Below are 21457 nucleotides of genomic sequence, written 5' to 3' on the forward strand. Positions count from 1 at the left end.
AAATGCTCTGTTCCTGGACTTCGCTGCCAGTGGCAGTTACAGAGGTTGGACTCCAGCACAGTCCAAAATTCAAAGAGGGGGTCACATCAACCGCCAGTCCAGAATAGTGATGTTTGGGGAGGCAGTTGATGTGACCCCCCTCTTTGAATATTGGACAGTGCTGCAGCCCCACCTCTGTAACTGCCACTGGCAGGGAAGTCCAGGAACAGAGCATTTTGTACCTAATGGAATGGGTCATGTTGGAGGGTATGATACACTTCACAGGTCATGTTGCTATGGGCAACCAATCAGAATCTACTTATTTATTTCCCACCTTCTAGAAGACAGGATGTGATTGGTTGCCCATAGCAACATGACCTGTGAAGTGTATTTCACATCTTAGTAAATTTCACCCACACAGTCTAATGCTGGGCAGCATCTGGGTACTTTCTCGGGCGCTGTCCGGCAGTTCCCGTCCTAGCTTTGTGGCACTGCACAGTGTGATGCTGCTGCCTCCTCCCTATAGGGGATTATTCTGATTCACTCGGAAAGGCACAATCACTCTCCAATGGACAAAAAACATATGCACTGCAGGTGGGGCTGATGTAACATGTGCAGAGAGAGTATAGGTGGCCATACATCAGAAAGTAATAAACACGGGTGGCATAGTGCCTCCCTCACCTCATCCCTCCTGTTGTCGAAGCCCACTTCTCATCACATTTCACTCACAGCTCTCCTTTACTCCAACACTCAGTGACCATCTTCATACTCATCTCCATCATTGGCCTCAAGCCTCTAGTTGTATGTTGATTGGGTCCTCACTACTTACATTTAAGCTGTAATGTGTATTGAACTGTGGTGCTCTTTATTTGTACTGTATTTTTGTTATTTATTCAATGTTATGCCAAGTTTTGTCTCCCTGTATTGTTCCTTTGTACGGCGCTGCGAAACACTTGTGGCGCCTTATAAATAAAATTATAATAATAATAATAATAATAAAGACATTGCACTCAATCATACAATCTCAATGGATTGTAAAATGGATTTATGACAGATTGTGTGCACATTGTGTGTCCAAAAACAACTAAGGGCTGCCGGGGAGTTTAATGGAAATAGGACACAATCATGATTGTAAAGGGCCCTACATACGCAGAGATTTGTGCCAGAGATTCATAACGGGAGATTCAGCACAAGAGATTTCAAATTTGTCACAACGGTCACAGAAAGTGACGTAAAAAACTGACATCACAAAAATAATGTTATATGGTATAGACCAGTGGTTCCCAACCTTTTTTCTCTCCCGTACCCCTTGATTAGACTTTTCATTGATAAGTACCTCCTCCTCTCATTTTGACATATGGACAGTACTTAGCGGTATGCGGATCCTTATGCATGTCCTTATATTAAGGAGGAGCGGAGTAGTAGTATACAGCAAGGAATCAGGCCCTTCTGTGTCTAGACACTGGTTGTGTATTATCTCCAGGATTCCCGCTAACACTGGTTGGATTTATGCCGCTGCTTCCTCCACCTTTGTCAGTGCATCAGCAGATGACTGCTGATGTCTGAGGGCAGCGCGGGAAGCTCCCAGTGGATTGCTGGTCAGGCATATGACACAACATGGTTTGTCTCCATGGCAAATGGGTCTTCTTCAGCCATCAAAAGACCTTTTCATCGTCCGCCATTACCAATATTATTTTCAAGTACCCCCAACTGGTCTGCAGAGTACCCCCAGGGGTACTAGTACCCCAGGTTGGGAACCACTGGTATAGACAGTTATTTCCTAAATAAACTTATAAATAAATAAATAAAAATTCCTCAATAAATAAACACGGGTGGCATAGTGCCTCCCTCACCCCAAACAAATAAACATTGGTGGCATAGTGTGTGTCCCCAAACCAAAAAAACATTGGTGGCTAGTGGCACCCCCCCCCCCCCCAAAAAAAAACAAAGTTTAACCATTGGTGGCTAGTGGCAACCCCCCCCCCCCTCCCAGCAAACTGTTAATCAATGATGGCACAGTGGGGACAAAAAAAACAATGAAATCCTTTCCCAGTCCGGAGTCCAGCGTCGCATCCTCTCACTCCTGCAGCTGACTGAAGAGAGCACGGCGGACAGGAGGCAGCGTCAGTGGGTACTCACTTCAGGTAGGCATCGGTGGGGCTCATGAGCGGCCTCGGCGGCAGCTTCAGCTCAGAAAAGCCCTACTCATCTGCCTGCGGCCACACATGTGGGAGATGAGCAGGAGCTTTCTGAGCGATTGCTCTGAAATGTACGGCTGGTCCGTTCTGTGGAGTGGCTGGTTCACATAGAGCAGACGGCCGGGGGTACAGAGCAGATGGCCAGAGGAACACAATACTGAGTACAACATGGTTGTGTTGGATGTAATCTGTGCGCTCCCTATTGGTGTGCCTTGGTTGTGATGGTATTAGTATTTTGGGGTGAATCGTGCGGCCTTACAGTGTGGGGTGTCTATTTGCTGCACCTATAGGAAAGATAGCTAACATGCAGACTGGTGGCACAACATATTTGTTTAACAGATTTTTCTGACAGTAGTGCCTATCAGCAGGGAGCTCCAGGAGAGACCCAGTGCCACTTAGCATTAAGCCCATACCCTCCAGATGTAGGTGTCCAATCATTTTATCAAGCCCTCTCCCTAACCAGCTGCTACACACAGGCAAACCATGTAGTGTGGGCAGAAATGCAAGGTAACCCCAACTTCAGTCCTCACCTCAATAGATTCCTCCTGGCTTACTGATGCTGCGCTGCGATGGGTCCTCTGGCTCCTACATTGCTTTTTAGCCCTGGATGCAGGGGTGCCCAGTCTGGTGTACTAGGAAAGGGTTGCCACCGCTCAGTGGTGTTCTGGGAGCGGTGTTGCCGGCGGAGTTCTCTGCGGTTGTGCCTGCTGAGCGGGGTCCTGGTATCGGGGCAGTGGCGTAACTAGATATCCGTAGGCCCAATAGCAAAAGTATGTAAGGGCCCCCTATTTAGCAACTGATTGTGACAAATGTATGTAAATCATATTACTTAGACAGTAAAAAGGGGCCCCCTTTAGCTCTGGGCCCCATAGCAGCTGCACCCCTTGCACCTATGGTAGTTATGCCCTTGTATCGGGGTCTTGCGAGCGGGGGTGCCCAGTCTGGTGTACTAGGACAGGGTTGCCACCACTCAGTGGTGTTCTGGGAGCGGTGTTGCCGGCGGAGTTCTCTGCGGTTGTGCCTGCTCAGCCGGGTCCTGGTATCAGAGCATTGCGAGCGGGGATGCAGAGTCTGATGGGGTTCTGGAATGCAGCCACAGCATTACTCTCTAGCGAGAGCCGGTCTGCCAGCGTTTCCAGGTAAAGGACAGCTGAGGTGACTGTGGGACCGGCCTGGCTGGGCAGCTTCAGTGATCGCTCAGAAGGCACCACACAGCAGAAATGTGCAGGGCCTTCTGAGCGACCACTATGAATTTACAAGCCGGGCTGTTATACATCGGGGACCCGCGGGGCTGCACATGTCTGTCGCTGTGTAGGTTACACACACAGCGATATTCAGCCACTTTCGGAGCGATTATGTAAAATTGCTCAGAAAGTGGCTGAATATCACTGTGTGTGTAGAGCCCTTAAGACCCGTCTTTCTGATGTATGGCCACCATTAGATTTGGGTGTTTTATTGTTTCTGTGCATGGTAAATACTGGCTGCTTTATTTTTACACTGCAATATTGATATCAGTTTGAAGTACACCCCCCACCCAAGTCTAACTCTCTCTGCATATGTTACATCAGCCCCACCTGCAGTGCATATGGTTTTGACCATTAGAGAGTGATTGTGCCTTTCCGAGTAAATCAGAATAACCTCCATAGTGTGAACGGGACCCGGGTCACTCGTATTGTCACTGTATTGTCTACTTATTTCATGCGCACCATCGCTACATTAGTTGCGTTTATTTTCTGCGAGGGCACCAGTGACAGTTTCTGCAAGATCGAGTTAGTCCCCCCCCACCCATAATTTTATACATATATATATATATATATATATATATATATACTCATGCAAACATCATAATTGGGGGGAAAGATGAGAGATTCGGGTGCCGGACGGGGTCCCGACAGTCGGCATTTACGCAATGTCGGGATCCCGACTGTCAAAACACAGACAGCCGGGTTCCCAACAGCCACCTGCTATTTTCCCTCGTGGGGGTCCACGACCCCCATAGAGGGAGAATAGCACCGTGCCCACAGCGTGGTAAGCGCAGAGAGTCTGCAAGGGGCTTAGTTGCGCTCACCTGCTGTCTGGGTCTGGCCAGTCAGGATCCCGACGTCGGGCTCATGACTGTCGGGATCCCGACTGTCGGACCTCTGTACCACACCCGAGAGATTCTGAAAGTGAGAGATTTGGTAAGAAATCTCCAGTTTTTTTAAAGTGGCAATAACTGACTGTTTTGGCTTCACTGTGAGTGAGTGAGTGGAAGTGTGACCTGCCAGTCACCCAAGCCAGTCCCATTGGGAGGTGTTCCCTCCCCCCGGGACGCCTCTACATGGGCTGCTGAGCGGCAGCCCATAAAACTCGGGTTCTTCACATGTGCAGTACGAGAACAATACTGCGCATGCACCAGACCTGGGACCCTGAAAATGCCTGTAAGGGCTGCTGCAAAAGCAGCCCATAGAGGCTGGGGGCCAGCGCACCGAAGAAGCTACTGCGCAAGCACCGGCCCCACAACGGGGATCAGGACCGGTGGCTGGGACCGGGATTGGCGGTTGCAGCAGCGGGGACCATGAGAACAGCGGCAGTAGAGGGGGCCCGCATCGCAGAAGCCCCCCTCCTCCGCAGAGATAAGAGCCACCACTGCATGTGACCCTTTTTAAGGCTACCTGTGGCCCATGGGATCCCACATACCTCACCACTAATTGTATTTCCCCAGGTTTTTGACTCTCACCATAAAAGCAAAACATACCTCCCAACTTGTAGTTTTTGAGTGGAGGGACACTGGCATGTGCTGAAGGCCTGAAATTAGGGGACGTGGCTTGTCTTGACGCTGTGGGGGCATGGCCCAGAGGCTTTGTGTACCTAAAAATATTTTGGCTTGGGGGAGCAAAATTTATAGTTACGCCACTGCTTATTCATATTACATCACAAGTGATAGTGTCCCTTATTTATGTTACATCACACAGTATTACCCTTCACACCAAATTAAGCAACATATAATGGTGACTCTTGAACTATTGGACAGACAGCAACCTTAATTGCAGGCAGGGTCTTAACTAGATATTCATAGGCCCCATAGCAAAAGTTTTGAAGGGCCCCCTATTTTGCAACTGATGTGATATATGTATGTAAAACATATTACTTAAAAAGTAAAGATGGGCCCCCTTCAGCTCTGGGCCCCATAGCGGCTGCACCCCTTGCACCTATCGTAGTTACGCCCTTGATTGCAGGGTATACTGTACCAGAGTATTATTTTTGTTCTTCATAGATGTATAGTAGTTGCTCATGTAGATTTACTATATTATACCACTAGGTGTCAGTGAAGTGACAGACAATCTATATGTAAATATAACAAAATACATGTTCTGTATTACTTCACAAACAACCTGGGACAGCTGTAAAAAAAAAAAAAAAGAATAAAAGATTGTACAATGACCTACATATTATTGCAATTATTTACCAGCCACTTGTCTTGCAAATGTGTAGCAATGCAACCTCTTGTTTTTTTTTGTTTTTTTGGATTAAAAAACTGAACTCTCCAGTTCAGTTTGATCAGTACAAGAGAGAGAACACATACAAGGGTATTCAACCTGTTCCGGGTTTTGCGCTAGGCGAAAAATCTGCAATTTTCACCCGTTTTTATTGTGAATTAGATTTTCCCTATTCAATTTCTGCCAATTTGGATGAAAAATCTAACAGTAGCAAAAGCCGCACAGATCAGTGAATTTGCCCCAAATCCATGTGTTTTGTGGAATTCACTGACATTTTCGTCTGTTTTTGTGGCAGTTTTCGTCCACTTCTTCAATTATTGCACAATTTCCCAATCACAATCTGTGCCCACACACTGCAGATATTGCACAATTTATTTGATCTTCATATTGGATCCTCAAATCTGAAAATGTCCATACACCACCTAAATGTAATTGCACAATACACCGATCACCACCATACAGTATATTAGCAATTGCAGTTCCAATCCATTGCAGATTGACCAACATGTTTTGACAATCATTTAATTCTGCCACTGCTGACAATTACTTCTATAGAGATTACAATTAGGTGGTGTATGGGCATTTTCAGAATTAAGATCTAATATTCGCAGCCTTATGAACAGGTAAACGCCGCCCCACCTAATGCCCGCATTCACATCCGCGCGCATGCGGCCGAATGGGAGAGAAATCATTCGATGGTCACTCACCATCAAATAGTTTCTCCACTGTTCACTAAAGTCAGCCTGGACTGACTTTTCCAGCATGCGCTTCCTGCCGGAATCAGAGTGGGGGGCTGAGGTCATGTGACCTCAGCCGCATGCCCCAAGCAGGCATAGACACGCTTGCATTATTAGGTGTCTACCCAGCGTTTTCATGGGCGCGCCATCGTTTTTGTGGGCACAAACATAAAACAACGGGCGGTCTCCTATGTCCGCCCCTCCAGTGAGCGAACACGCCGGCGGGTGTGTAACTCGCCGTAGGTGCTCGCTCCAGGGGTTTGCACATGAGAATATATGCGCATATCCCTTAAGGCAGCACTAGTGTGTCAGTCAGTGATTGATTGAATGATTAATTAATGAATTAATTGTATTTACACATTAGTGATTAATTGGGAATAGCTATAAAAACAAAACAGTTTGTTATTTTTAAATGCTAAAGTCAGGACTGTGACACTGTCCAAGGTACAAGGTTGAGGGAATGTAATGGTCAATGCCATAATCGCACCCTTTTCAACTTGCCAGGCACCTGAGGAGGCATTCTTCTGCATAGAGAACGTAGGGCTTTCTGCTCCCACTTCACTTGTTCTGTGACATGACATAACATGCACTGGGGGCGAAGGTGCCAGCCAGGCAGCTCTGCCCTCTGCTGTCACACTGGCTTTAGTGCAGTGCTAAAGACTTTTTATTTATTTGTTTGTTTGTACCAATAGGTAATAAACCGTTTACAGGCGTTTTTTTATAACGCTATTGTACACTAATATACTTAATATACACTTATTGTATACATAGTTATAAATATTGCTAAGGAGGTAATTTATACCAGGTTTCATCTGGAAGACATTAACCGGCACATGACTGAGGTAGTGTCACCTTGCGGACAATACAGATATTACCACCTATTAGTGACAGTGTTACTTGCCTTAATATATTGCATTGTAATGTCTATATTTAAATATTTGCCATCAGGAGCGTAACTAGAACTTTGCAGGCCCCATAGCAATATTTTTAAAATCCCCTCCCCCCCCATTGTCACTAAAATGCCCCTTAGGGGACAGAAGAGTGAGGGGAGTGAGAGACAAAGTGGGTGTCCACAGGGCACCTAGAAATGTTGGGGCCCAGGACTGACCTACAGTCCAGGCCCCCAGCGGCACAGCGCCATACCTCCAGCCACCCCCGTGCACCCACCCCGCCTGCCAGTACCACGCCTCCCTTCTACCCTGTCCCCATTACTTACCATCACCCGCGTTGCGCATCGTCCTTTGGCTCCTTCAGTGTCCATGGTCAGATCCGGAGCGCACACTGCACAGTGCAGCCTGCAGAGCGCCGATCCCCTCTGTGTTCTAGACTCGGTGCTCTGCAGACTGCACTTTGTATTGTGCGTGCCTGGCCACCAGCACCGGGTGGGGGAGGTTGGGTGTGGGGGGGCTGTGGGCAGCTTCACAGGCCCCTCCAGAGGCCGGGCCCCGGGACAGCTGTACCCAGGGCACCCCCCTGTTGGCAGCCCTGGGTGTCCAGAAAGAGAGGTGAAAAGAAAGGGATGGTCAGGAAGAGAGGGGACTTCATGGAAAAAGAGGGAATAAGAAAGGGAGAGGAGCGAGATAGATAAAGGGAGGGGTATAAGCAGGAGTGGGAGGGAGGAAGGGACAGAGAAAGAGAGTGAAAGTTTCTGGGAGAGAAAGAATAGACGGGGGAAGGATGTCAGGGAGAGAGACAAACAGTGACATATAGTAGAGTAGGCATTCCCAATCATGATGCTCAAATGTGGTAAGAAAACCCCAAAACTGTTTTTTTTTTTTATATTTAAACCACATTTTCCCTTTAGTGCATCCCCCAAAGAGAAAGTGGAGGTCAAAAAAGAGAGGAGAGAGAAAAGGGGATGCGGAGAGAAAAAAAAAGAGGAGAGATGAGGTGGGGGGAAAGAATATGACAGGAGGTGTGGGGAGAGTGAAGAGAGTGGGGGTGTTAGGAGGGAGACGGGAGAGAGGGATGGGGTTTGAACGGATTTTGACATTAATAAACTTGTCCCTCCTATTCCCTCCACTGCACTCACCAACTCTGGGTCTCCCGCTCAGCGTTTCTGGACGCAGATTCTACTGCTAATCAATGTAAGTTATAGGATTCCCACACCAAGATGGTTCTTTTGAAGTACAATCTGGAAGGATATTATATTGTTTCTTGAATATCTTATTTTATAAGAATTGTTTATGATTTGTATTGGTGCTGTCCAATGGTTTTTAGAGATACACAGTTAAATCAAGAAAAAGAAAAGAAAACCATTTTTTGTGGACGCACTCATCCCTCACAAAAAAAGAAGAATATAATTAAAAGTGTAAAGCTTTATTGGGGTAATTTATTCAAATATATCCTTGAGTTTCATTTGTCTAATATAATTAGTAGGTATTGGGTCATTTAAACCCTATGCTTAAATTATATTGCTCAGAAAGTGCCCTTATGTTAGGGCTAATCAATCAAAATATAATATAAAAACAATAATAGAATAGTCAGAAAGAAGAAACTAAGGGCCTTATTTTGGTTCATTCTTTCTGACAAAATCCTTCTTAGATGGGCAAAACCATGTGCACTGCAGGTGGGGCAGATGTAACATGTGCAGAGAGAATTAGATTTGGGTGGGGTTTTACTTCAAAGTGTGATCTATATTGCAGTGTAAAAATAAAGCAGTCAGTATTTTCCCTGCACAGAAACAAAATTACTCACCCAAATCTAATTCTCTCTGCACATGTTACATCTGCCCCCCCTGCAGTGCACATGGTTTTGTCCATCTAAGAAGGATTTTGTCAGAAAGAATGAACCAAAATAAGGCCCTAAGTATGGAAACTGAGAACTTTAAAGGTCCATACACACTGGGCGACTATGCCCAGCATGTATGGACAGCGATGATGTCAATCATCGCTGCGGGGAAAGCTGCTCAGTGCATACACACTGAGCGGCTTTCCCCCTGCCCGGCGCCGACGGAGGGGGGAGGACGGTGTTGCATAGCGGAGTGCTATACAAAGCGGCCCTGAAAGCCGCTTATCTGCTGGTATAACCAGCAGATGAACGGCTTTCCTGGCGATGATGCGGGAGCGCGCAGCAGCGCTCACCGCTGGGGCATACACACTGGGCGGCTTTGAGCTGAAAGTCCCCCAGTGTGTATGGGCCTTAAGAATCATAAGCATCTATCTCTGAAAAGGTTTACAACCTTGGAATCTGAAGTTATAAACTGCTACATTAGTTACTCCAGCAGGCACTCGGATACATTTATATAAACGTATTGTAACAGTTGCTCTTTCCAATGATTACAGACACTAGCAATAACAGTTTGTTTAGAAGCACTATACTTACCCATGCAAAAATAATTTTTAGACAATAAACATCTGCTCTACAATATAATACTAGCACTACAATATATATGTGCAAGTAGGATTTATTAACAAACTCAATAACATTTTACTGTTAAGTCGTGGCAGACCATAACACCCAATACAGTACAAGTGAAGCACAGCAACATATAACACCCTAGTGTGACAACGCTTGAACAGGGACACCAGATCAACAACAACATACATACAGGGATGGATTTTAATCTTTAATATTTCCATACTTAATTTCTTCTTTCTGACTATTCTATTATTGTTTTTATATTAAATTTTGCTTGATTATCCCTAACATAAGGGCACTTTCTGAGCAATAAAATGTAAGCATAGGGTTTAAAATACCCATTACCTACTAATTATATAAGACTCCCCTACTATACAATACTGTAGGTATAAGAAGTCATCCCAGAGGCCTGTGACCTGTAGATGTGGCCTAAAGACCTGTACATGGTCACATCTCCCCAGTCACTGCTTATATCTGTATCAATAAAGTAAGGTTGTGCATTATCTCAAACAGTGGGGCAGATGTATTAAGCCTGGTTAAGTGATAAAGTGGCTGGTAATGCAGCATCCAATCAGTTCCTAACTGTCATGTTACAGTCTGGTTTTGACAGTTGGGAGCTGGTTGGCGTTGGTGTGTTATAAGCCACTTTATCACTTCACCAGGGTTAATAAATCTGGCCCTCTACCCTTAAGTGACAACCCCCCCCCCATGTCCTGGCACCCTAGGTAGCTGTGTAAATCTGCCCAATGGAGGAGCTGGCACTGCCTCCAGGTGCATTGCGTAATTAGTAACCCTCGCAACAGGGTGTGCCCAAATACCAATGAGGGTGGGACTTAAATAACGGACCATGACAGGCAGATCTGGTGTAAAAAAGTGTGGTCTGTAAGGAGAAACCCCTCCTACGTGTGCTAATGACTATTATTTACCTATTTACATACATAACAGCCCTTGAGGGAGATTCTCTAAGCGAAAAAATGCGGTAAAAACCCCGTTATCGGGTTTTTGCCGCATTTTGGGATGCTGTAAGCATCCCCCGCCGGGTTACCGCGGCGGGGGGCATCGCCAGAAAAATCTGGCAATGCCCCATAGAAGCCAATGGGCTTCTACCGCAACCCTCTGCCGCCCCGCGCCGACCCCCGCCCGCCCCGCATCGCCCCCTCTACCCTCACCTGTGTCCGGGCAGCACAGAGCTGTGCTGCCCGGACCTGTGACCTCCTCCCTGCACTGATCCTCTTCCGGGTGCAGGGAGGAGGAGAGCCCGGCGCAACAGCAGCAGCGCCGGGTGTGTGAGGGAGGGGGGAGCCGCCGGGACCTGCTGGGACCCGGCGACTCTCACCGCATAGGACAGCTCTTAACGCAAGAGCTGTCCTTTGCCTTAATTATCGCATATGTTACAACATATGCGATAATTAAATATGCGATGGGCGGCAAAGGGGGGCGGAGATTCTTAGAGAATCTCCCCCCTTATCTTTTTCTGCAAATAGGTTGTGGGTGCAAATGCATCTCTGTTGGAATTTTTCACCCGCTTGCAAACTGCGTAGCGTGCACACCTTGCAACCCTATGGAAGATTGCTAGACTCTCCCGGGATGAGGGAGAATGTTACTATTTCAGGGAGTCTCCCTGACATTCAGGGAGAGTTAGCAACGATACAAACAGTATACTGTAAGTTAAGAAACTCTGTGTCTTTTATTGAAAAAAATATTTAAAAAAAACTAAAAAAGAAACACAAAGAGGAATAAAAGTCAGTGTTGTACACAGCTGCTTTTGATTTATACAGAGAAGATGAGGAGACCGGATAAAATAAATATTTCCAGAACACACTTGTAAGCTGAGAAAAAAATAACCACATTCAAAATGAAGCTAAAGGTGCCCATACACGTCCCGATACTGTCGATGCGATGTGTGCTTTGAGATGCGCGCTCCCGCGGCATCTCATCGCATAGTACAAAAAGTAAGTGCTGCACATACTTTTTGTGCTGTCTTTTTAACGCATCGTATTGCATGCACATCGCATGCACAACGTATGCAATGCGATGCTATATTAGCACAAAAAGTACGGCAGTATCGGGACGTGTATGGGAACCTTAAATCCTCTGAGTGGAAACGTTGCTGTGTGCAAAATATCCAAGGGTCGAAGTCGGGAAATATAAATCACATTAGTTATTGCCTGCAAATGATCTGAAGCCAATTAATTGAAGTTTTCTTTAAAATTGCACCAAAAAAAGAACATTTTTAGCAGATATTTTGCACATCTCTCGCAGCAAATTTGGCAATCAAAGGAATAAACCTAAAATCCAGTGCAAAAAAAGATTTGTGTTTGGTCACGAATTTGATTGGAAGTATTTTGTGTTGAGTTTGTATGTGTTTTACTGTGTTTCTATAAATTTAATCTGGGCATTTTGGTTTCTTCCCATAATCCAAAAACATACTGGAATGTAAACAGCCTTTAATGAAAATAACCCTAGTGCAGTGGTTCCCAAACTGTGCGCCTAGGCTCCCTGGGGTGCCTCGGAGCACTTGCAGCGGTGCCTCAGGTTGTTGGTCCAGAACCAATTCAAATTACTTATGGTCAATGTAATAGGCAAAAATCAGTGCTTGTGGCTTTCAATTATAAAATATGTGGGTAAACAAAAAGGGAATAATTTTCTTCAACATATAACTGGACCTAAGGATAACATTTAAGCACAACTTTTGGCCTAGGGGTGCCCTGAAAAATATTCTGATACTCTAGGGTGCCGTGATTCAAAAAAGTTTGGGAACCACTGCCCTAGTGTATATCTATGTACAGTACATCTGGGAGAGAATATAATTTGGGAGCTCCAATGAGGCAGTGACTGATCTATAGAAACATAGAGGGCAGGATGTACTAAGCAGTTGCAGAGGGGCAGGTACGGAAAAGGAAGTGTACAACAAATTTATGAAAGGGGAAGAATAAAAACATATGAGCAACTGGAAAAAGAATTTAAGTTGGCAAAAAATATGTTTTTTCGATATCTTCAATTAAGAAACGCCCTAAATACGGTACACGGGAAAGAGGGGGTGAAAATAGAGGAATCAAAGGTAAAACAACTGGTAGACCCTAGTAAGAAAGTGAGGGTGTCAGGAATATATAAGATCTTAATGGGGCACCTCCTATGTGAGGACATAGGAGATATAACAGATCAGGAGTGGGATAAAATGTTGGCATCACCATCAAGGGCCACAGCGTCAATCAGATACCAGCAAATACAGCTATTCATCCTCCATAGAGTATACATGACCCCATGTAGACTAAGTCAGTTTGATAAAAACAAAAGCGATCAATGCCCAAAGTGCAACATAGCTCAAGGAACCTATATACATATGATTTGGGAATGTTATCATATACAGAGATTATGGCAACAAGTGGGACAGAGAATTAGGCAAATAGGTGTCAAAGGGTTCACGATAAATGGAAAAATAGCCTTAATGAATGAGGTCACACACACGAGCACAAACAAATTTCAGGCACAATGTATAGAAAACTTATTGACACTAACTAAAGTTTTGATAGCAAGAAAATGGCTGGCACATGACAGTCCTAAAGGTGGCCATACACACGCAGATTTATCTTCAGATCTGGGTTGTTGGAACAAAAATATGGTTATGGATGAGAGCAAATGACAGTTGACCATTTGCTTGGAAATGCTGGAAAACAGACAAACTGTCACTCATCCATAACCATGTTTTTGTTCCAACCAGCCAGATCTGAAGATAAATCTTACTAGTGTATAGGCACCTTAACACAAAACAATGGACAAATTTAGTAAATAGCACTATTAACCATGAAAGGTACATGTATACAAAAAGAGGGAAATTATACAAATTCCATCAAGTTTGGGACATATGGTTAAAATCAAAGTATTATAATGGTGAATAATGAAAAAAAAAAAAAATCACACAAAGCACAAAAATAGGAAAATATATAAGAAACGAAATGTGTAAATTTAAAACAGGTAGTAAATGGTAGGAAAAGGTAAAGTAGATGAATCCGGGGAAGGGAGGGGGGGTGGGGGGGGGGGGGGTGGGGTGGGAATGAAAATAAGGTGGGATTTCCTTCTTTTTATTTTTTCTTGTGTATCCATACGGTATGTGTTTCTTGAAAATGTAAAAACTGAAATAATTACAACTGCAAGCGATGATTTAAGATATGTGCAAAAGAGCATGATTTCATGTGTATTTATAAGAATGATAAATAGCGGAAACGAAGTATGTATATTTTATATTTCATATGAAAAAGAACAAAATAAAGACTATATTTAAAAAAAAAAAAAAAGAAGTTGCAGTACATCCTGCCACACGTCACAATCATACTAATTACATATGTACCAACACATTCAACTAGTATCGCAAAGGGCAGCTTTTGCAATAAGAGCTGCCCTTTGTGAAGCAACAGGCAGAGGGGTGATTGGGTCTCTGCAGCTCTCCCCCCTCCTGCTGTGCCCAGCAGCCAGGGGCTGGCTGGCAACTTTCAGCCTGGGGGGCAACACAACCAAGTGGCCCACCACCATCACCATCTTTTCACCGCCCTACCCTCTCCCCTCTATCTAGTATGCAGCAATTATTAAACAATCATTCCCCCCCCCCCCCCACACACACACACACACCAGAAATAGGGACAGCGCTGTAATGCCACAGACCGTAATGCCCATTCCACATAAAGCCAACACAGTAATGCCCATTAAACATAATGCCACACACCGTAATGCCAATTAAACAATGGCCATTACACATAATGCCAACACCACAATGCCCATTACACATATTGCCACACACTGTAATGCCAATTAAACATAATGCCACACACCGTAATGCCAATTAAACAATGCCAATTACACATAATGCCAACACCACAATGCCCATTACACATATTGCCACATACCATAATGCCCATCACACATAATGCCAGCAACGTAATGCCCATTACACATAATGCCACACACCGTAATGCCAATTAAACAATGCCCATTACACATAATGCTAACACCACAATGCCCATTACACATATTGCCACATACCGTAATGCCCATCACACATAATGCCAATTAAACATAATGCCACACACCGTAATGCCAATTAAACAATGCCAATTACACATAATGCCAACACCGCAATGCCCATTACACATATTGCCACATACCATAATGCCCATCACACATAATGCCAGCAACGTAATGCCCATTACACATAATGCCACACACCGTAATGCCAATTAAACAATGCCCATTACACATAATGCCAACACCACAATGCCCATTACACATATTGCCACATACCGTAATGCCCATCACACATAATGCCAATTAAACATAATGCCACACACCGTAATGCCAATTAAACAATGCCCATTACACATAATGCCAATTACACATATTGCCACACCGTAATGCCAATTAAACAATGCCCATTACACATAATGCCAACACCGCAATGCCCATTACACATATTGCAACACACTGTAATGCCCAATAAACATATATTTGTCTGCTTTAACCCATGGAGTGCCACTGTTTGTTCATTACCGGTATGTACACACATACATACATACATACATACTGTACATACATACATACACATACATATACACACACACACACACACACACCAGAATATCTATATGTATAAGTCTAGGTAGAGCAATGTACTTACAAGACAAATAACAAGAAGGTGACTAGCGCTCAGGTTATAACTTGATAACGGAGATGATATCTAGTGTGGTACAGCTTGCGTGTAAAGCAGGGTTATAAATAACAACAGTGTGCCAGTATAATGAAAGCAAAGGTGTTTATTGTCATTTAGTAAAAAATTACATCCAATGGTGGGGGGTGGGAGTGGTGAGGGATGGGAGCCCTCTATAGGAGGGGTGTGGGGGGCTGGTGGTGGCTGCAAGAGCCAGAGTCCAGAGTCTTACAGTAAAAAGTCACACAAGCACACTCCGTTTCACCTCCTGCGGTGAACACAGTCTGTGTGCTGGGTGGAGATCGATGCTGTGGAGATATTAGTGCACAGAGAAATCGTTTGGCTGAAGATGGTAGGTCACAGTCTTATCATAGGGTCATGGTAAGTGTCCAGGTGTCGCTCAGGTTAAAGAGCGTCCTCTCTGCTGGCCAAGCGGTGCACCTAACACTTACCTGATACCGCTGATGTCCTCAATCCTTCCGTCCCTCGCCGCTTCGCCGCTGAGTGGACTGTATCCTGCTGGTGTCTGCACAGCCGTGCAGATCACCAGTGAGTAACCGCGTTGCTTCAACAGAGACAGAAGTACTTCCGGGTCCCGCTGGCTTGCGTTCGCCGGGTGCTCCTGATCTCTGGAGTAACTCGGGCTGCACTCCCAGAGGGGAGGAGGCTTGTTGTAGATGGCTGTGTATGAGGTGCTGTCCAACGCGTTTCAACCCCGCTGGGGTCTTTTTCAAGGATAACTGAGCTGCTCTACTTACAAGACAGGCAGTTGTAGCAGGGTCAGCTCGAGCTCAGCCTCAATGAGCTTCTCCAGTGCCCCCTCACTACATGCAGTTTCCCCTGGCAGACCTGGTGCAGTGCCACCCGCGCTCTCGCCGGTGGCCTCCGCAGGTAAACTGTTCCCAGCCGGTCTCCCCCCCCCCCTTCCTAGGTAAATGCTCGTTGCCTGGGGTTCCTTTTAAACAGCGCGCCTGCACTACCCGAAGCCGCACTTCCGGGTAGCGCTGGCCGCGCTGTCATTATCTGACAGACACTAGAGGTACAGCAGTACCTCTAGTGTCTGTCTCCTCCTGTCAGCGCAGGGATATTTTGTGTTCCCGGCTGTGACCGTGGTGGACCAGTGGAGGGCGCTGGATAGTTGAACGCAGGAGGTTTGATATGAGACTTACACGGGAGGATCAGGGCACTGTGAACCAGAGTGTTGGCGGAGACCAGGAACAGGGGCGCGGAGTCTAACCTGCCAGCAGTATTCACCAGGGAGCCCCGCAAGGAGCTTTGGACTTAGCTGCGTCTGACAGGCAGGTCGCGGCCCCCTGCCCTGGCCCTCTGGATGCAGGCTGGGGTGATGACACTTGAACTTGGAGAGCTCAATGAGGGAAGTGCAATCTGGGAATTGCTGGGGATGTCGACGTGAGATGTCGACCGTGGTGTCGACAGATGAGAGAAGGCCCCGGGGTACTTGCTGGAAGAATAGGACAGATGATGTAGTCACTATGAGAGCAGCAGGGAGTAGTCAACCCCGGAGTCGACAGAGTCTGTCGGCAGTTTTCAGGTGGAAAAGTCACTGATGGGCTGAAAAGCCAAATGATGTTTGTAGCGGAACACCGGCTACTCAACTGCAGGGATGGAATCGCAGGAGTCTTCTGGAGATGGAGAGAACCAGGTAAGTATTGCAGGTGCAGGTGTACGCTGGAGATTGAGACACAGGAGAACCTGGAGATCTCGGAGCCTTGGAAACTTCTCTGACACAGGAGATTCTGGGAACAGGTAAGCAATTGTTCAAGGCAAGGAATGAAGGCCCAGGGCCTGAGTTATATCCCCCTTGCCTTTCTGTGATTGGCTGCCAGCCGCAGCACTAAACAACACTGGGGAAAGACAGACACACCTGATTACTGCACAGGTGTGTGTGGGTCAGGGATCATGCTGCAGAACTCAGGGAAGTTCACTGGAGACTTAATCACTGGGAATGCAGGGCAGCTGCAACAGCAGCAGCTAGGAGCAAACAGGCATAGAAACCTCAGAAACTGACTGAACCAAGTCAGGTTCATGACAGTACCCCCTCCTTTAGGGGTGGACTCCGAACACCCCAATGAACTTGGCAGGGACGGGAGGATCGGGCCCTTGAGGCTAGGACTCCACTATCGCTTAAGTTGTATCTAGTAAGATAGCCAGGGGCTTTTGGATAGCAACTTGTAGAATTCAATTTGATTTTTTCCTGAGGCAAAACATAGTTTTCATCTTCGGAACAGGTGGACCATCCATCATCGATGGAAACTGAATTTATCGGAGTATCATCCTGGAGAAAAACATGGTCGTGGAGGATAGGGCCTCCCTGGAAAGGAATTTTATGCTGTGTACCCTCTGGACAGGATGTCACACATTCTTTGATATCTTCTCTGATCTGTGGCCATCCATCGGAGCGTTGCAGAGTCTCGAGGGTGTTTTGGGCACCAGGATGCCCGGGGAACAAAGATTTATGAACCCCTGACAACTGTCTTGGGCGGAGCTCAGGGGGCACAAATGTCTTACCAGAAGGAGGTGTAGGAGATACTTGCGTAGGAGCAAATGCGATGGAATCAGGAATGGGGTAGTCTTCCTTCATGGAGCAAGATAGGACATCAGTTTTTACACTCAGAGTACCAGAACGGCACATAATCCTATCATAGGGCTTGTTTTGTCTGAGCTGACGTGGAACCTCTTTTACTGGAGAGCGATGGGATTCTACGTCTCTGGAATCAATACAAGATCGGAGACCACCTTTTTTCTTTGCAGGGCAAACACCTATACCAGCAGGAGGATTAGAAGGTCGAACGAATCTCTTTTGAAGATTCTTTCTATTACCAGATTGCATGGCCTGATTCTTAGGGACTGATACCGGGTAGGTACGGCCTTTAGGAGGAATTTTCCCTGGGCGCAAATTGATGGAGCAATCCCACTCCTGAGGTGGTGGCAGGGTATCGGCAGCATGCTTATCCATAAGGTCTCTGTAGGTGTCAGGCCGACCAGGAAATGGTGCAACATTTGTGGAACCGGTTGGCAGCGCCGGAACAGTACAATGCTGACGACAATATGGACTCCAATGTTCCAACTGTAAAGTGGACCAGTTGATACTGGGGTTATGGAGTCGGAGCCATGGAAGCCCCAGCACAATGTCATAGGATGCTTTGGGAATCACAAAGAATTTTATTAACTCTTGATGCAAAGTACCAACTTTTAAAAGGACAGGTTCAGTACGGAAATGAACCTCACTGCCAGGAATCTTGCTGCCATCCATCGCGGTAACAGAGATAGGCGGAGATATGGGTACCAGAGGAATTTTCAACTTGGAGACAAGGTCATAAGAGATGAAGTTTCCACCTGACCCGGAATCTGCTAGGGCAGAACTGGGTATGGGTCCGGCTGGAGTCTCGAGGGACACTGAAAGGACAAAGTCATTATCGTGAGGAGATTTCACAAGTTGACCCAACCTGACTTCTCCATTGCAGGTCAGGCCTTGGCGTTCTCCTGAACGCTCAGGACAGGCATCAATGAAATGATTGGAAGCAGCACAATATATACACAATCTATTGCGCTGCCTGCGGGCACGTTCGACAGGAGTCAGGCGTGATCTACCAATTTGCATGGGTTCTTCACGGTCAGGAGACACAGAACGTGATTCAGGAATCTCTCTAGGAATTAACTTCTTTTGTTTTTCAAGACCTCTCTCACGGAGGCGTAAATCAATCTTGACACATTGGGAGATAAGGTCTTCCAACCGATCTGGAAGATCCCGGGTTGCCAGCTCATCCTTGATGCGATCTGATACTCCTAACCAGAACGCAGCTGTCAAGGCTTCATTGTTCCACAGTAACTCGGATGCCAAAGTCTGAAAGTGGACCACATATTGCCCCATGGGCCGAGATCCTTGTTTGACCTGAAGGATATCTGTGGAAGCAGAGGCTGAGCGACCTGGTCTATCAAAAATACGGCGAAAAGTCTGGATAAACATGTCATAGTCTGCAAGGAGAGGATCAGACTTCTCCCACAGCGGTGATACCCACTCGAGGGCAGATCCGGAAAGCAATGAGACGATATATGCAATCTTTATTCTAGCTGTGGGGAAGTTGTGAGGTAACAGTTCAAATTGAATTTGACACTGATTAATGAATCCCCTGCAGGTTTTGGAATCACCGTCGTATTTGCTTGGTACCGGCAATTGGAGACTGGAATGGGAAGTGGGTGGTAAAAAATTTTGGACAGTCGACACATGAGTTGACAATGACTGCTGCATTGTATCCAATCGACTGGATACCTCTTGAAGATATTTTATCACTCGCTGCTGAGTGGCTTCTTGAGTCTCTATCCGAGCGGTAACATTTTGGATGACCGCTGGTCCCACACTGGGGTCTTGAACCGAGTCCATCGGCCTTGAACAAACTGTCAGCGCAGGGATATTTTGTGTTCCCGGCTGTGACCGTGGTGGACCAGTGGAGGGCGCTGGATAGTTGAACGCAGGAGGTTTGATATGAGACTTACACGGGAGGATCAGGGCACTGTGAACCAGAGTGTTGGCGGAGACCAGGAACAGGGGCGCGGAGTCTAACCTGCCAGCGGTATTCACCAGGGAGCCCCGCAAGGAGCTTTGGACTTAGCTGCGTCTGACAGGCAGGTCGCGGCCCCCTGCCCTGGCCCTCTGGATGCAGGCTGGGGTGATGACACTTGAACTTGGAGAGCTCAATGAGGGAAGTGCAATCTGGGAATTGCTGGGGATGTCGACGTGAGATGTCGACCGTGGTGTCGACAGATGAGAGAAGGCCCCGGGGTACTTGCTGGAAGAATAGGACAGATGATGTAGTCACTATGAGAGCAGCAGGGAGTAGTCAACCCCGGAGTCGACAGAGTCTGTCGGCAGTTTTCAGGTGGAAAAGTCACTGATGGGCTGAAAAGCCAAATGATGTTTGTAGCGGAACACCGGCTACTCAACTGCAGGGATGGAATCGCAGGAGTCTTCTGGAGATGGAGAGAACCAGGTAAGTATTGCAGGTGCAGGTGTACGCTGGAGATTGAGACACAGGAGAACCTGGAGATCTCGGAGCCTTGGAAACTTCTCTGACACAGGAGATTCTGGGAACAGGTAAGCAATTGTTCAAGGCAAGGAATGAAGGCCCAGGGCCTGAGTTATATCCCCCTTGCCTTTCTGTGATTGGCTGCCAGCCGCAGCACTAAACAACACTGGGGAAAGACAGACACACCTGATTACTGCACAGGTGTGTGTGGGTCAGGGATCATGCTGCAGAACTCAGGGAAGTTCACTGGAGACTTAATCACTGGGAATGCAGGGCAGCTGCAACAGCAGCAGCTAGGAGCAAACAGGCATAGAAACCTCAGAAACTGACTGAACCAAGTCAGGTTCATGACACCTCCAAGGCGGTGGCCATTTTTGAAGGGGCCGTCGCCATACATGGACACCTGTGTGTGGCAGCAGGACCCGGAGACAGAAGCAGCCGGGCAATCCACACAGACGGCCCAGCCCCAGTGACTACATACCGGCCCGGGGGGCATGTGGTGCCTGCAGTTTTCAGTTTTGTGAAGTTTTGAAAAACTGCAATTAAGTTCTTTGTAAGGACATTCATATGTCTATCCCAAGCTTCCCCTGGTGGGATGCTTTTCCACTTAACCACTACTATTTCTGTGAAGTAATTTTTAATTACATCCAACAGTGCACGTCCTCATGTTCTAATACTTACAGTATCTTCCTTTGAAGAATGTTACCCTCCTGTACCTTGTTAAAACCCTTGATATTGGAAATTTCTGTAATTCTCCCATTTCACTTTCTGCTCCAAACTACAGTTTACACATGTAAGATCTTTTAGTTTTTCTAGGTTAGTTTTGTTGTGAGTGATTACATGTTACGTGTATAGCATTGTATATTATGTGTATAGAGGCCTTAAAGCAAAGGTGTAGCTAGGTGACATGGTGCCCTGAGCAAGGTTAAACACCATGCAACACACCACATTATTCCACACA

Source organism: Crinia signifera, chromosome 3 (genome assembly GCF_055691185.1).
Source record: "Crinia signifera chromosome 3, ASM5569118v1, whole genome shotgun sequence".
Lineage (NCBI taxonomy): Eukaryota > Metazoa > Chordata > Amphibia > Anura > Myobatrachidae > Crinia > Crinia signifera.